Raw genomic sequence first — 17,789 nt, forward strand, 5'->3', positions numbered from 1 at the left:
GAAAGTACTCAGAGCTGAAGAGGGACCTGATGTAAAGTAGGATGTTGTGTTTTGCTAGGGTTCACAAATTATTTAATTAGTAATTATGTCCATCCAAAAACCTACCTTAACCGGTAGATTACCTTGTAATAATTAGGATTGAATATTATTTGATGATCGTCATGCTCAATGGTATGAGGTATTTTACAAAATAAAATTAGCATAAATTGTGCTCCGGATTTGATTACCTGAAGGGTTTAAATTGCATTGCATTTTTTTCTGGAATGGCAACAACTCCGTTGCGATTAAAAGGTGGCTCCACCACATACAGGTAATGAGTTTGTTTACAGAAAATATATGTTTTCATTCCAGTTCAGGTAAAAGTTCAACTTATTGATGAGCGAATTGAATCAAAATTGATCACCGACTAGGTTTCGATTCATTATATCGTCTTCAGGTTGCATCGTGTTTAAATGTTGCCTACCTATTATCCTAAATCCTGCAGATATTCGTTTGGGTCCCTATTACAATTCCTAATTTCGTTTTTCTAATAATGTAATTTTCTAAAAATATTTTTCCTGATAAAATTATTTCTGAACTTAAATTTCTAATTTATATATTTCAATGGTTAATAAATAGACAATATTTTTATTTATAGTGTGAAATTAATCCAAAGTAATGGTATTAACGAGTAGGGCTGAATATTTTACAGTTAGATTTCCGTCCTTATAAATATCATATTCAGATACAATAGAACCCGATCCAACTCTCGCGTTATATTCTCCGTTTACCTTGTAGTAAAGAAACCTAATTAGAAATGATTGTTGTCCAACAACTTTGGGTTTCGGATCCGTGTGAAATACACTTATTATCCATCGTAGTCTACACTTTGGTGAAACACATTATTAGAAATTGTTGTTTAGAAAAATTGTCTTGATCAATTTATTAGAAGAATAGAATTAATTATTATATACATGCGTATTATGCACTTATACAGCAAATTAAGCTTCCGTAGCCACAGTGGTATTAATATTTTTTGCGATTAGAAAAATTTATTTACTAGAAAAATAAAATTTGGAAGAATCCATTAGGAAAAACTCTTGGAAAAAATGCACCCTTAAGTGGTTTAGAAAAATTGCATTAGAAGAGTTGATCGGGAAGTATTCGTTTTGCTCGTCTGCAAACGCTGTAATAGCAACCGGCTCGCCAGTACTTAAGCATGTTACCAACACGCAATGTGGTGAATAGGCCAGCGGAGGTCGGCGTGGCTGCAATCAGCAATCAGCCGGGGCAATCCGCATTGAATTGCGAAAGAGGGCTGGTAAATAATACATAACACACGCATAGGACACACTAAGGCTTGTCTTCGTCACGTTAAGTGGTTGTTGAAGGATTTCGGTGGCGAAACAAACACCAGGTACAAATCCAATTCTGGGGCAAGCCTCCGCGTATTCACCTCTGCCATGATGCCATGACTATGCCGGTGTTTTCATTGGTCATTCGTGGTCACCTCGACTATTTTCGTTGCCATTTTTTGCATGCACCATCCATTGTTCATGAGATGGGCGGCTTTCCGCTTGAGGAGATGGGTGCCGTGCGCCCGTCTTCGTGGCCCCACGGGGCATACCGCCGTGGCCCCACGGGGTGGCGCGTTGGCTCCCTTACTCCACGGCGAAATGGCGCTTAAATGCTACCGACCCCGAGCGTATTGCCGTCGTATGCTGTCCTCGCACTGGGAGGACTCCTCGTCACCGTATCACTTACTCCTGATAGGCCGGACGCTCTGCCACGTGATATTCATCCCCCCCATTGAACACATCGGTATCAGACTGATATTTCCTGGATACAAAGATGTGGTCCCTTGCTGTGTCTGGCGATTTGAGCCTTTGTTTAGAGTGCTTCGCTATATTCCATCCCATCTAAACATTTACATTAGCGTCTGCGACGTGGCGGGATTTGTTTTAATCATTTATCCGATTTAGTCGGGTGTGTATCCACCCCCTGCCACACACCATAGCTGGTGGCTTGCAGGGTACTAAAATATGAAAATCATCCGAATCGTCTCTCCACCGTTCATAATCGGTGTCTGTGTTTTGTTCTTTTTTCTGTGGTCGCTAATCTCTTCGCAGCTGTTTCCAGGTAATTATTTTTTGTGCCTTCGTGCATCTTCATGTGTGGACTTGGTTCCGTAACTCTTCGCTGTGGTGATCTCAGTTTAATGTCTTGGACTCTTTTATTGTCTTCTTGCCTCTGTGGGTTTTAATAGTTGGCTGTTATTCATGGCCGCCGACATTTCTCCGTCGCCTCACGAGTTGACCATCTGACACTTCGGTTATGACATTAGTTATGATTATAAAATATAACTTTTTTTTAATTTTGCGATAGCTAATAGAAATCAAACCGTAGATCATAAAACTTGGCCCAGAAATTTGTGAGAACTCGTCAATAAGTACTGTATTCTTATTATTTCTCGGGCTATTTACTTATGAAATTGAATACACACGTGAGCGAGGAAGTAGTGAGGATACAAAGGAGGAAAGTAAGAAGTTTGGGTGGAAACATTTCTTTGCACATACGAGGTATGTCCGAAAACTATCCGACCTGCGTTCATATATCTCCTCATACGTGCTAATATTCTTCATGATCATCCGGGCCGTGTGGCATCCTTCGAAGTAGTTTTGCCCATTGGAATTGAACCACACTCTCCCAGTGGTGCTTCCACATCTTAAAGGAGTCCTTGACCACAGATTTTGGAATGGCCTTCAGCTCGCATTGCTCTTTATGTCGTCTCGAACTGTTATCCTTTGAGGGCCATTTTTCAATTTTGGGAACATCCCCAATAGTCGCAGGGAGCTAGTGTGTCGGGACTGTAAAGGAGGAGGCTGGCGAAGCTGTATGTACAATCTCCTGTGTTTCGCCTAAAATTGCTGCACAACAAGGTTCGATGAATGCGCTTGGCGCGTGTTATCGTGGTGAAGAGGCCAGCCAGTCACCTCGATTGACCAGAGACACGTGGTCGTTTTCTTGTCACAGCGGCATCACGAAATCTTTTAAGAACTTCAACGTTATATTCTTTGTTGGTCGTCTGATCTCTTGGAGCAAATTCGTAGTGCACAACACCCTCACAATCCAAAAAATAATAAAAAACGCAGGTCGGATACATTTCGGTCACACCTCGTTTACCCCATTTTGTGCAAACTCGAGATTTGATATCTCTAAGTACAAAGAGCATGGTATCAGATGAAAAAGCCTAATGCTAGTTATTATATATATATATATATATATATATATATATATATATATATATATATATATATATATGTGTCCTTGTCCAGTGTTTCCCTCATTTTTTGAATTAAGGTTGAAATATTTGAGAACGCGTAGTGAAAATTTTTACGTGATGAGATTTCAATTTCTTGTTATAATTCTCCATCAATTGCTCATGTTTTCCCGAAGATTAATGACAGTGTTGGCAAGCGCTGTCTAAATAAATACGCGCGTCTTCTCTCTTCAAAACCGTTTTTGGTATTTATTTTGGGCCCTCTACTCCGCGTACTACTTTGTGCACTCCCGCACGTAGTTGAGGGAGGGAAATTTTCCTTCAGGATGCGACGAAAAGAGCTTACGCTAACCAACTCCGGGTTCCTACGCTACCAAGCCCCGGGTGTAATATCGCGGTCGAATTTCCTGGAACCAATGCTCTGATAACATTCGAGCCTTGCTGTCAAATGACTTGCGGTGTCCGAGGAAAGCGTTGGGCTAGAGTAGCCTTAGACGTTAGGGAAAAATTTGCTTTCCTCGTTCAAATTGGATGGGTCTCCATACGTAGAGGGAGGGGGGTGGGGTAGTTTACCGCCCGGTTTGGTTACCTAACCTCCTGGAGTAATCTTTTGAAGGAGGCGATATTTCTTAGATGTCTGTGCGATGTCGCCGGTTTGGTATCATATAATATCATCACATTGGTTTGCTCATCTTAGTTCACTCCTATCTTCAATTAGTTCTCAACCCTCCCCTCAGACGCCGCGATTGAATGGGATCGTCGCCTCCTGGCGGATCTAGTCAGCAAACATTCCCTAACCCGTCGTTCGCGTTCTCCACATCCAACAAGATCTCCGCTCTCCGCTGGCTGTTCAAGTTCGTTGAGGGTAAGATGGCCGACACTCCTGCGCTTATGGGTCTGTCGGCCATCTCCGGTGCTTGGTTGGGAGGTTTGGCAGGGTGCAGCGGCATAACTAGCTCTGATGTTCAAGGCATTTGTCATTCAAATCAGCAAATTAGTCTTCACCTGAGGGGAAACATGTGCGAACAGCCGTCCGGACGTGAAAGGGTATAGAGGAGGTGAAGGGGTTTTTGTTGGTTGGGGGGGTAGACCGTTTGAGGGCAGACCGGTTGAGGCGAATCGTTTACCCTTGACTCCACAGCCAACATTTCGGACTCGCCCGAATCAACATTCGGGGGAGAGGTCATGTTGTCCAGTGTTTGTACCTCATCGATACTAACCCGCTCCCTCTCCCCTATTCACCCTCCCACGGGGCGTCGTGAGCAAGGTTAACGCGGATTATAGTTGCCAATCCGACGTGGGCGTAAAGAGATGTAATAGGGGGAATTAGGGATAGCAATCTCGCAGACAAGCTCTCCCTCACCAAATATCCTGGCATTGCAACTTTCCTTTGAACATTCCTTCCGCTGTTTGTAACATTTACAGCTCGAGGGATGTTTTGTCTTAACCCAGCATCTTCGATGTAATGTGGCGGATGTACCTCGCGCGCTTCCGCCCATGTTAACCTCAGTGGACCGTGAGGGGACTTGAATAGGCGCACGAGGGCCTACCCACATCCTTGGGGGCAGTTGTGTTCCGTCACCGACGGGACCAAGGCAGGCCAAACTTCCCTGCAATAGAGGGCCCGAGGCCAGAGTATCTATGCTATCTATGCTCTACATGGTACCCTTCAAGTCACCATCGCTATGGTATATGGCAGGGGTGATTGCGCACCCGACGACCTTTGGCACTAAATATTCCCCCCCTCCCCAAGCGCTCTCGGATGTTTTAATGCATTAAATCTATCTGTTCTGCTATTAATCTCTCTAATTTTTTTGACATGATCACTCCTACCGTTGTACGATGGGGGTAATAATACATTTTCAGCATCACTGCTACATATACTCCCTTCTAATTTATGCAAGAGCTTCAATCTGTAATTTAACCCTTGCTTCATTTAGTGATCCCCAGCCTAGAAGCTCTACGGGTAATATTTTGGATAGGCTATTAAGTTTATCATAACAACGTTTGAAAAATCTAGCTCCTATCTAGGCTGCACGCGATCCAATTCGGCAATTAATCCAACTTCATGAGGATCCCATATTCTTGCAGAAAATTCTAAACGAGGCCTAACCAGTGACAGATAACATTTTTATTTTGACCTTTTCATCACATTTACCCTATAATCTTCTAATAAATCCGAAATTTTGTTAGCTTGTCCACATATTCCCCCTAGTATGTGTTTCACTCAGGAGAGATCGTGAATGAGGGTAACGCCTTCAAGTATTTAATCGAGTCTACACGTTCCATTTTAGAAATCTTGTTGCTGTTTGAGTTCGGGAGGGAACTATCGTACGCCTATTCCAAAAAATCATCACTCTGTACTTTAAGTTTAATCCTAATTGCCTGGTGACGTTGTATAGCAGTGAGGTCAGCTTATCGAGCTACTTTAACCTTGCCTATCTATCGATTATAGATGGCACTTCCCTGGGGAATACCTGAAGTAACTTCTTCTGCAATTGAGTTGACTCCATCTAAGACTACTCTTTGTACCCGATCATTCAAAAAGTCTTTAATCCAACCCCGGATATTTTTATCTATGACGTATGTTTCTAACTTTTCGAGTAGTTTAGTATGACATACTTTATCGAATGCTTTTTTTAAATCTGGAAAAGCCAGGACCATTTGAACATTGCTCTCTCCCGAAATAAGAATGTCATGCATTGTGTTGATGGAGCAAATGAAACCTGGTTTGTTGACTTGGCCAAATTTGGTGACTAATTTTGTTTTCGTAAGGTGTCACCATTAATATGCTCGTGGATTTCAAGGCCCCGCCCGGGGCTTGAAATAAAACCGTGAACACAGTAATCGACCCCAAGGTCATTTTGATGATCGATTTCACCCAGTACTAAGGCCTATACGGCGCATGAAATTTACACATGAGCAGGGTAATTAGGGGGGCAGTTCCTTTCCCTAGTTATGGTTTCTCAGGAAGATCTTGTACCGGATATATCGCACGCTTGAGCCGAGGATACCCGAGAATCGAACCCGGGCCCTCCGATCAGTAGTTCAACTCTCTACCCCTTGACTACCGCGACCCACAGTTTTTTCTATAATCGAGAGTTTAATTTTATGCGTGGAATATTTTTACGTTGTGGACGTCGCGACTAAATGAAAATAAAACAATGAATTCACATCGAACGTGCTGCGTTCGTCAGCTGTGTAGAACTCCTCGCGGTGATGATTCGGCTCCGTCCGCAATGTTTCCGATTAAATATCAAACCTTTTAGCCTTTATTGTATGCGAATGCAAAGAAACCAAAATCCCATCTCCTACGCTTTTTTGCATACATTCTTATCATGGAATGGGTATAACCAATTCGTCCAATCTTTTAGTTTGTAATACCCTGCGTCCTACATGCATTTTGGCGATCTTTTCGTCGGGTCCATCAGGATAGGTTTATCATGAGTGGGTGCGCTATCTCAGTGGTTTGAGTGTTCAAATACCCTTCGAAGGGTCCCGGGTTCAATCCCGGATGATGGCCATGAATATGCACCCTCTGCTAAACACGAGTTCCAGCAAGGGTCTCCCTATGATTCTGCAGGTCGCGCGTAAAAAAGAGTCAACACCCCAAACTCTTCCCTGGCCAATTTCACGGGTGGAGATTAATGTGGGGTGATCTGATGTCACATACTCACAAAATAGATCTTGGCATTGTTTTTGGTCGAGGAGTTGTAATAAAATACGCGGCAATTATGGTATGCATGTATTTTCAACGCGGGAACAAATGGCGAATATCTGTGATGCTCGATTATGAGATGCATGTCATAATTAACTTTATTTAATGCATATTCTCAGAAATTCCTAGGGTGGGTTCAGTAAATCATTTTACCGTCCATGATCAATTGCTCGAGTTGATTTACTCTCTCGATCTCTCACTTTTGAGACCTTAAAATTATTCCGACTAATTGGCAATTCTGTGCTGAACGGATGGTTTATTTACAGAGGTCAATGGAATAATATGGAATATTATTTAGGAGTTTTAAGAATAAGTGTAAAGCAACCACTGGGTGATAAACTGCATTGATACTATTGTACTTATTAAAATATTGCTTGTATGGACGGCATTTTGTATGTGATGTGGAAGTGTCATTTTATGTTAGAATATTTTGTCTCCTATCTCTCTTTCTTGTGCGTCTATGTATGTATGTTCATTGTAAGACTGATCAGTTATCAGACTTGATCGTTGCCACCAGGACAATTGCCTAGTTGCAACGATAAATTCTTGAATAAATAAATTTTGCCTGTAAAAAAAGAGACGTGGCAGGCGTGAATTGGTGGGATATCATGATTAATTAAAATTTGGCAAGTTTCAACAAAATAAAATTAAATACGGCCGGTTTCAACGTAACTACATCATTATCAGGTGTGATGTAGTTACCTCATGATGATGATGTATTTGCGTTGAAACCGGTCGTATTAAATTTTATTCTGTGGAAAATTGCCAACTTTTAATTGATACCTGTACAGAATATCCTTCTATAGTCTATTCATATATAGAGCGAATGACGTTTCAACATTGCTGCAGGTTTTCGGGATATTAATATATTTTGCAATAACGTATTAAATGTTATTTATATTTCCTCTCGGCAAGCGTTTTCATAGAATTGTGCATCAGAGGAACCCCATAAGGTATACGCGTAGATGTCGATCCCAGCGATTTCCATCAATACGCCTGCCTATATTATATAGGTTTTGGCAATGAAATTATTCCCTTTTCTGTTATTATTTTTTGCATCTAATTCGTATTTCTAGCATTCTCAAGTGTTGAAAAACCGATAGCAATTACTTAAGTGAGCCGTTTGAACATCACCGTGTCCATCGCAGTACAAATCGACGCGAGTAACGCCGATATCACTCGAGAAAAATAAGTTAAAATAATGAACTGAGATGATTATCTAATCTTACTATCGTAGAAGTGTCGTTAGAGACTGTCATTAACCCCGGGTTTGTCAGCATACTGATTTTATTGCTCATTTCTTAGTCTACTCATTCAACTGCCCTCGTACGTACATCAGGTAAATATGGCCTCGTGTGCAGAGAAATCCTCCCGCTGTAAACTCATGGAAGTGAGACTTAATATTTGAGCGTTTCATGAACGTATGTTCCAAGAAGGGGTGGGGAAAGGAAGGACGGGTGGTGGTGGTAGCCTCTCTCTCCTCTGTTGGTGTCCCGGGGAAAGTACCTGATGGGGAGCAGCACCACTCTCGGTGAAATGAAGAGGTGGGTGATCGTGGGAATGCGCTCAATTTTTAGCGTCGAAGAGTCGGGTTGTTTCCTCTTGTTCTTTTGATTCCTATCCCTTTCCCCCCACGTCCTCCACCTCGGGACCTCCTCAAGCGAAACCGGGCAAAAAATTCAAACACCCCCCCCCCCCCCAACCACCCTCTCTCGAGTGCACGCGCACAGGAGCGGCGGATGAGAAGCGCTTTTCCACACCGCCTCTCCTCTCTTCTGTCTCCTCTCTTTTCTTCTTCTCTGTCACCTCCTCTTCTCTCTCTCCTGTCCTCTTCTCCTCTCTCTGTCTTCTATCATTTTCTCCCCTCTTTTCTTATCATTATTCTCCTCTCTCTTCTTTCCTCGTTCTCCGTTCCGTCCGTATATTCTCCATCTTCTCCCTCTCTCCTCTTCTCCCTCTCTCCTCTTCTCCCTCTCTCCTCTTCTCCCTCTCTCCTCTTCTCCCTCTCTCCTCTTCTCCCTCTCTCCTCTTCTCCCTCTCTCCTCTTCTCCCTCTCTCCTCTTCTCCCTCTCTCCTCTTCTCCCTCTCTCCTCTTCTCCCTCTCTCCTCTTCTCCCTCTCTCCTCTTCTCCCTCTCTCCTCTTCTCCCTCTCTCCTCTTCTCCCTCTCTCCTCTTCTCCCTCTCTCCTCTTCTCCCTCTCTCCTCTTCTCCCTCTCTCCTCTTCTCCCTCTCTCCTCTTCTCCCTCTCTCCTCTTCTCCCTCTCTCCTCTTCTCCCTCTCTCCTCTCCTCCCTCTCTCCTCTCCTCCCTCTCTCCTCTCCTCCCTCTCTCCTCTCCTCCCTCTCTCCTCTCTTCCCCTCCTTCTTTTTGCCTCTGCCACCACATTCAGGCATTTAGCCCGCTGCTAATTCGGGCGGTTTGATTTTGGCGGAGACCCGCATGTCTCTTCCAGCGATGCTCATTTCTGGAGTGGGGATATGTCGCTCAATCTTTCGTCTCTTATAAAATGCTCCTTCACCAGATTGAAGGAGGCTCGTCTTTGAGGCGATTTTTCAAATTGTTATCTCTGGGGACGGTGTCTCATTTTGGGTGTTGTCGTGGCGATTGGAAATGATTTTCTGAACGTGCGTACAACATTCGCTTTTGTTTCTCGATGGGATACGAAGCGTAGTTAATTCTTTTTCGAAATCAATAATGGCGACCGTCTTTGGTGCTTGGAGGGGAGAATCGCAAGTATGGCAGCAGCAGCAGTGGTGGTGGGCAACCGTGTCGCACGACTTCCTGAGAACATTCGGCGCCATGACAACGATTCCCCTCACTGTTACATCTCCACGAAAGGTCCGCCCACGGCGATGGGCGGTGCACGCAGCATTTGGATTAACCGACGAATCCGGTGACCAGCACCACCACTGCGGCGGAGGGCGATCTTCCGTAATGAAATTTGAGTTTTTTTCGACCCAGCTCTCTGATTGCTCGTGGATGGTGCTTGCGAATCGCTGGGCAACTTCAACGACCCTCGCTGAACAACTTCACCACCCCTTGCTGCACCCTTCAATCGTGACCATCGACTTTTTGTGGAATAATGCAGGAATTAGTTTTTCAGATCGTACAGAATTCCAGGTTAAAAAGTTAGAAATGAAGATGCCCGCGGTCGAATTCCACACAGCCATTAATTGTGGTACCCCGTGAAGTCAATCAAAAGTAACCAATGGCTTTTTAATGGGCAGAGTTTCCACAAAGTAACGCCCGACAGCGTTCATAGTATCAACATTTCGGATGGTTCCAAGAACCTGCGGAAGATGCCGCAACAGTAACTTATAACGGAGTCATCCGCTAATATGCATTTCAATGCAACGATTCCAGAGCGTAAAAAATTGTAATGTATATTAGCGGATGACTCGGATGATTAAAACTAACTATTGCGGCATCCCCCCCGGCTTCTTTGGAATTTGTCAAGGGTAAAAACAGCGTAATTGTTTAAAAGTTGGCTTTAACCTCGTGGACTGTGGCGCGTCGCGCACGGCTACGAATGCCTGTGACATTGCGTGTACGGAACACCTTGTTCCTTGAAAAGCCCCAAAATTCCAGAGTTTAAGTGGACGCCTCGGTAGCTTAACTGGCGAAAGCACTCGACCGGATATTGAGGGATCCGGGTTCGAATCCCAGTCAGGGCGAATGACTTTTACACGCTTAAACTGTTGCATTTCAGATGGTGGCTCATGTCGGCGCATCTTCAACCAGGGGCGATAAATTTTCTAATTTCTTCCTCGTCTTGTCTCTCTCCCGCGACAGCCATCACTTCAGTGGATATTGTGAATAAAATGAAATTTGTAATTACTCACGGAGAGTGAATATAATGCATACCTCTGAGGTTTGCGGTCAAGGAAGTGTTGAAATGAGGCAACCGAATGTTATCGTTTAGATTAATTCATTACTACGCATTTTCAGCTTGAAGGCACACCCGAAAGTGAGTCAAAATGAACGAGCCATTGAAGTTATCTCCTGTGGGGATATCTTGTTTCATTTCAGGTTCAATACTCCCTGTCTCCATCAATTCCTATCGCCCCGCTTGAACAACCGTGCCCCAAGGATCAGATCACCGTTGTGTTGCCTCTTTATTTCGTTTCCCCAACCCACAGAGAGAGAGAGAGAAGAAAAAAAGACTCCACACCTCACCTTACGACTTCAATCGGGAATTTCGGTGTTTTGTTCGGGAGGCTGAGGAAACGGAAACCTTTTTGATGGAGATATCGGCGATGGGTAAAAAGGATCGTGGCCACCAATTCTTACGCCCAGCATGTCTAATCCCTCCGTTCTACGGTTTTCCCTCTCTCCCTTTCGGGCATTTCCCTCGAAGGGTTCGTTCGAAAGGGGTCTCTCGGGAGGCAGCCGCGACGCTGACGAAATATCTACTCGGGTGAAGTGCTGCACGCGGGGGGAGGGTGAGTCGTACTCGCATGTGCTCTTCTCTCCCCCTGTCCGTCCGCCCCTCGCCCCCCGAGAAGTGAAGGGGGGTGGGCCAGGGCCGACATGAGGTGATGCCTCCCCTCCCTTCCTCGTCGTAACCGCCTGTACTCGCCGTCGAATATGTCCGGCGGCGATCGTATAAGAAGAGCCGAAAGCGACGAAGGAGGAGGGACGGAAGAAAATGGGAGGAGGCGAGCGCTGGAAGGAAGAAAGGGGGGGAGTAGTAAGTAGACCCGGTTAGGGCAAAGCGGTCCGCTGGCCAGCTGCGTTGGCCGCTCTGAGGTATTCCTTCAACCCGCTCCCCATCCCACACCACTCCGCTCCGCCCTTCTTTGACTTCTCGCCTCCCTCTCCTTATATCGGAAGGTGAGACACCAAACCCTCTTCCCCCCCCCCCAACCGATTGGCCCGGGCATCTGTGTGCTTTCGGGCGCTGGAATGTTTTTTCACAACCCGATATTAAATCCAGCGGTGAACCGTTTTTTCTTAGGCATTTGGACGTCGGTGTTTTACGCGAGCGATTGCGGCATGTGTATCTATAACGACTTCCCATCGACGGACGGGAGAATAACTTACCATTAGATATTGGATCGCCCCGGAGGGTGTGGCATTTGCTCCGTTCATTCCCCTAAGCACTCTGGAAGGGGGGGGCGCAGTTGCTCTTTAGCTTACGTGTTAGGTGAGTGGGGAATGATCTACTTACTGTGTAGCGTCATGTTTTGGGGACGGCTATTTTTCGTCCAGTCGTTTATGTAGGAAACTCGTCCTAATGCTTCTATTTCGTGTAGGCTCGGATGTGCTCGCATTAGCGTCGGGGGATGCTTTCGCCATCAGTTCCGCCGTGGTCGCATGGATAACGAGAAACAATGCCAATTCCTGTTCAAGGTCCTCTTGGTCATTACGCGTCTATTCAAGCTTATTGTCTTCATTTTTCATAATTTTGGTCTCGTGCCTCCTTTTGAAAACTTTTAATATTATCATCAAGCATCTAAGACTTTCATTGAAATGCTGTCGAAGGCGAATGCCATGCTGTATTGGAGACAGGTATGACATTTTCATAAACTTGTCTTGGCACAACATGTGCGCGTACATGAATTCCACTCTTGGCAGTCTAAAAATAAGCATGTTTCTAAAATTACTCGAGTATTTTGCCAATCTAGCCATTTCAGCTGGGATCTAGGCAACAGATGTTTGAGTGCTGCTTTGAGTAATTTCACACCATTCCCGGTCTCTTCCGCTTGACAACCCCTAATGCGCTTACTTGTACGTGAAGTATGTTCTCCAAGTTCGACATAGTGTGTCGGGCTTATTTGTACTGTAAACTGAAGAGGTCTCCGAAAGGAAATCAGAGTGACACGTCCTTCGTTTTCATTGTGTTACTCGATGAAATTAGAAGTTAAAGTTTGCATTCAAGCAATTCGTCGACCGATGTCTGTGCTAATTGTAGATATGTTTAGGATGAAATATCCCTGTATGCCCCTGAGGAAGTTTAAGTGAGGACTTTCGGGACCCGCTAATTATTGTGATCGCTTCCATTTAACGAATGTTCAACCTGCTCAAATGTTTGCCGACATCGCCGTATCATTTTATTTTCAGAGGAAAAAAAGAGTCATTCTGAAGTTCACCATTCCTGTGACAATGTTTCGAGTTTTACAAATTAAAATCGCACATGCGTGTACTCTACAGGACATGTTTAGAGGCGCGTATGATAGTGTACTTTCGTGAGACAACGACCATTTATTCGCCTGAGACTGCGAAGGGCTGTGCGGCGGCACTTGTCGGGCGGATGTCGATCCGCCGCCACCGACTCGAGGTGTCGCCGACATATCGTGAGCGGCATTTATATCGATAGCGATGTTGGTGTCGATGGCGATATTGATATGGTCACCGACTTGGACGTAGCCAGGTCTTCTGTCGCGAAACATTTCATTATTGCGAGAAAGAAACGAACGGCTTCGTATGCTGTGGAGATATGCGACACGATTGCTGCATTACTTATATTAAGCGTTGTACATTTAGATTGAGGAATATCATCGCTTGCGTCAATAATGACATCTAATTTCTCCCCGAGTCATGATTTAGGTGAAAAGAATCCTACAGGAATATGGTCTGTTTCATCCAAAACCTACCTTATCCGGTAGATTATCTAAGTAATCAGTTTTAAATAGAACTCCCGGTCCCGTTTCATCCTGTGGGAATGATTTCGGGATGAGTTCAGACATGTACACCATTCCAAGTTGCTCGAATATTAATTCCTGTGTGTTGGGTGCTAGCGCGTCAATGTGACAGACCTGATAGCAAACAGGAAGATTGAATACTGTCAGTGCGAGACAGGATGGCGTCGTGGGGTCAATTCGAAAATTTGGTCGACGTATTAACGATGCTTTTATTACAGATTAAATCTATTGAATGAATTGGAAGGGTGTCTCTTTTACGATTTGGAAAATGAATTATTAGCACCATCGTGCGTACCACGGAAGGAGAGATTATGATAATAAAATTTAGAGAGAGTGTTGAACAGATAGATTTAAGATGCCATTTTTCCCACGAACTATAAACCCCTGCCACGCACCCTAGCGATGGCTTAAGAGGCACTATATAATAGTAATAATAATAAATAATAATAAAAACGACCAAAATGAACCCATGATTGGGAGTCGATGAATATTGAAAGTTCTAAATAAATAATTTCGAAAAGATAAGATAAAACGTTGGGAGAAAAATTGCTATGTACGAGGGTCATCCGGAAAGTAGTACCCGTTCGTGCCGCATGAAGTGCTGACGACGCGAGTAGCCGCTGGACGAGGTCAGATAGCTTCAGTGGCTTGTCTGCCTTCTCTGAGCCAAGTTGCGTGACGCTAGCATTGCCTGTGTTGTTTCTGTGATTGTTTACAATGTTTAAAAAAATTGAGAACGCCGCCAGTTGTGAAGTGAGGGCAGTGATTAAATTCCTCAATGCAAGAAACGTTCGCCCATGTGATATTCATCGCCAATTAAAGGAGGTGTATGGAGACAATGTAATGGACGAGTCGTCTGTTCGGCGGTGGTGTCGCAACTTCAACATGGGGAGGGGGAACACACACGACGATGAGCGTTCGGAGAGACCGTCTGTCATTACAGACCAACTGGTGAGCTCAGTTGACGAATTCGTGAGGAACGATCGGCGCGTCACAATTGATGACATCTGTGAGCATTTTCCCAATGTTTCTCGAACAATTGTTCATGAAATTGTTAAACACCATCTGCATTATGCAAAAATTTGTGCAAGATGGGTCCCTCGCGTATCTCAATGAGCTGGCGGCGAAGGACTATGCAGCAGGAATACAGAAACTTGTCACACGTTATGACAAATGCCTTAATTTGCTTGGAGATTATGTTGAGAAGTAGTTTAAAGTATCCTCTTTCAAATAAAATTTTTTATGTTTGTTAATATTTACTTTTGTGTCTTTATTTCACGAACGGGTACTACTTTCCGGATGACCCTCGTATAATTCGGAATGATTTTAAGAAAATAGCAAATGGATAAACATTTGTAGAGACGGTTCATTAATCCATGTGCTATTATTATGTAAAAAAAAACAATTTTCGTTCGAATAAAGATCCATGAGAGATTAGTTTGAGGGCGAACTCCAACTTGTAATCCACTAGAATACGTATATTTAGGATCCTGATAGCACGTGCTAACTAATTCGAAGCCAAAGATGCGTCATACGGTTAAGAGAGCCGTCGGTGCCAAGTTATTGAAGCATGGCAAAGTTCACAATTCGAGTTGGCCGTTCGTCCACTCGGCGTATGTTGACAGTGTCAGTGAAACCGGTGTTCAAAACTCCAAGAAGTGTACTTAATTCTTCAGTTATTGGTTCGGAAGGTGAGCGTGGAGGCGTTACTAGAAGACATCAGCCTGGAGTTGCTCCTAATTCGAAGATGGGCGGGGAAATTACCACTTAAGGAAACCAAATTCGGATGGATAGACTCGTGACACCAAATATGGGATTATGGAACACTGTCGGCAGATTACATCATATGGATAGAAAAGAAAAAGAGATTCTAATGCGGACTGGTTTAAAAAAGTAATTAATTTTTTCCTTTTTTTGTATTTTTTAATATCCCGAAGGCCTCCGCCAGGGTGTGTGGCAGGGGGTGAATACATACCGGACTAATTTTGACCCGAATAATTTCATCCCTACCGTAGTCAGACAAAACTATTCAGATCCTTTATCTTTCGTGGATAAAATTACATCTTATATTTACAGTTCCACAATTGATCTCTTTAGTTTAATTGACATGATCTCACCTATTGTAGTACATACGATGGGGGTAGTAGTACATCTTCAACATCAAGCATTTATCAATCGCATGGAGGACAGCATTTATTCTCCAAGTGACATAATTAGAGGAGGAGCTGATATTTGAATAACGAGCGCAATGCTTTCACCCTAATTACAAGATTAAAGATTGTGTCCTAATTTCCGGCCCCTTAATCTCCTGGCATAACGCATTTGGACTCTTATTAAGAAGGCTGTGTCATTTTCATGTGCTCAGTAGTATACAGTTAAGCTTTAAAAGGTTTCTGTGACCGTCAATGGGATCATAAAAAATAGTATTGCCCTGTAGGAGGATTAATTATTCTCATTTTCATCATCCAAGCATTAATGTAATTGAATTGTGTCGCATGAAGAGTTTCAACCCCCCGCAGTCGGCTATTGTCAGCTCTTTGCTTTTTGTTTTAGGCGGTTCTCCCTCGTCCGTTTCATATTGTCGTACGCGTGACACGAGGCCCTTGTCATCGCCGTTCTCTTGTCCACCCCCCTCCCACGCTCCCCCCATCGCTCCTCCTCGGACCTTTTGCTCCCTCTCCTCCCGTCTTCTTTTCCTCCCCCCAATGCCGTGGAGACCTCGTGCCACCATCTTGCTCTCCCGCGAGAGAAAGCCCCGCCTCGCGTTTCGCTTTTGTTTCGTCGCGACAACTTCAGAAAAAAATGCGTCGGGTAGAAGAGACGCGGCGGCCGGGGGGGGGGAGAATTTGGGGGAGGAGGGGGTGGGTGGGGGAGAGAGGATGTACTTCTTAACAATGTAAGAGGGATGGCGGTTTTTGGCAAAAGAAAGGATGGAGGGTTGGGGCGGGAGAGGGTGGGTGCCACTATACACCCCCAGCACTCGAAAACACACTCCGCTGCATTTCTCCCTTTCTTCGGTCGAGGCTTCCCTCACACCCTTATCACCCTGCTTCCCCCCTACTCCTCCCCGTACCCTCCACCCTCGCCCTACACGTGCCCTTAGTCCCTTGTATCACTCATGAGGGTTTTTTCCTCCGGGGTCAGGAGTGCTAACGTGATGCCAACCCTGTGGTTTGGTCTCCGTCGCTTTTGGACAATTGTTACGTTGTCGTTTACGATACGTTGACTGATCAATGAAGATTGCTTTGACATTTTTTAGTCACATAATATAAATTATTGAGTGAAATGTAATTTTTTGTCATATTGTTACCTTAATGTGTGTATGTAACTCATATTTCACACAGGATTTCAAAATACGTAATGAGAATGATAATCTTACGCTCAATCTTCAGTTGACGTCGTAGAAGAACTAGATTTTTAAAATGTTGTAATGAAAAATTGAATTTTGTATCAAAATTATGAGAGGGGCTAGGCTAAGAAATGCTCAACGGAGCGAAGGTGAAATTACAGTTTAAATCTCTTGCGTTGATTGGAAGGATATCACTTAAGCGATGATGTTTTACATGTAAAATATTACCCCCATCGTACCACGGCAGGAGAGATCATGTCAATTAAAATGGAGAGATTAAGTGCAGAATGCATAGATTTAAGATGTCATTTTTCCCAAGGGCGATAACGGAGCAGAATTAACATTCTCCGACCGCGGTAGTGTCATATGCGGGTCAAAAGTAGTCTGGCGCGTATTCACCCCCTGGCACACACCCTTGCGGTGGTTTGACAGGGTGATAAAATACGAGGGTCATCCGGAAAGTAGTACCCGTTCGTGCCGCATGAAGTGCTGACGACGCGAGTAGCCGCTGGACGAGGTCAGATAGCTTCAGTGGCTTGTCTGCCTTCTCTGAGCCAAGTTGCGTGACGCTAGCATTGCCTGTGTTGCTTCTGTGATTGTTTACAATGTTTAAAAAAATTGAGAACGCCGCCAGTTGTGAAGTGAGGGCAGTGATTAAATTCCTCAATGCAAGAAACGTTCGCCCATGTGGTATTCATCGCCAATTAAAGGAGGTGTATGGAGACAATGTAATGGACGAGTCGTCTGTTCGGCGGTGGTGTCGCAACTTCAACATGGGGAGGGGGAACACACACGACGATGAGCGTTCGGAGAGACCGTC

The sequence above is a fragment of the Hetaerina americana genome, unplaced genomic scaffold, assembly GCF_022747635.1.
Source record: "Hetaerina americana unplaced genomic scaffold, ioHetAmer1.1.p SCAF_18, whole genome shotgun sequence".
NCBI lineage: Eukaryota > Metazoa > Arthropoda > Insecta > Odonata > Calopterygidae > Hetaerina > Hetaerina americana.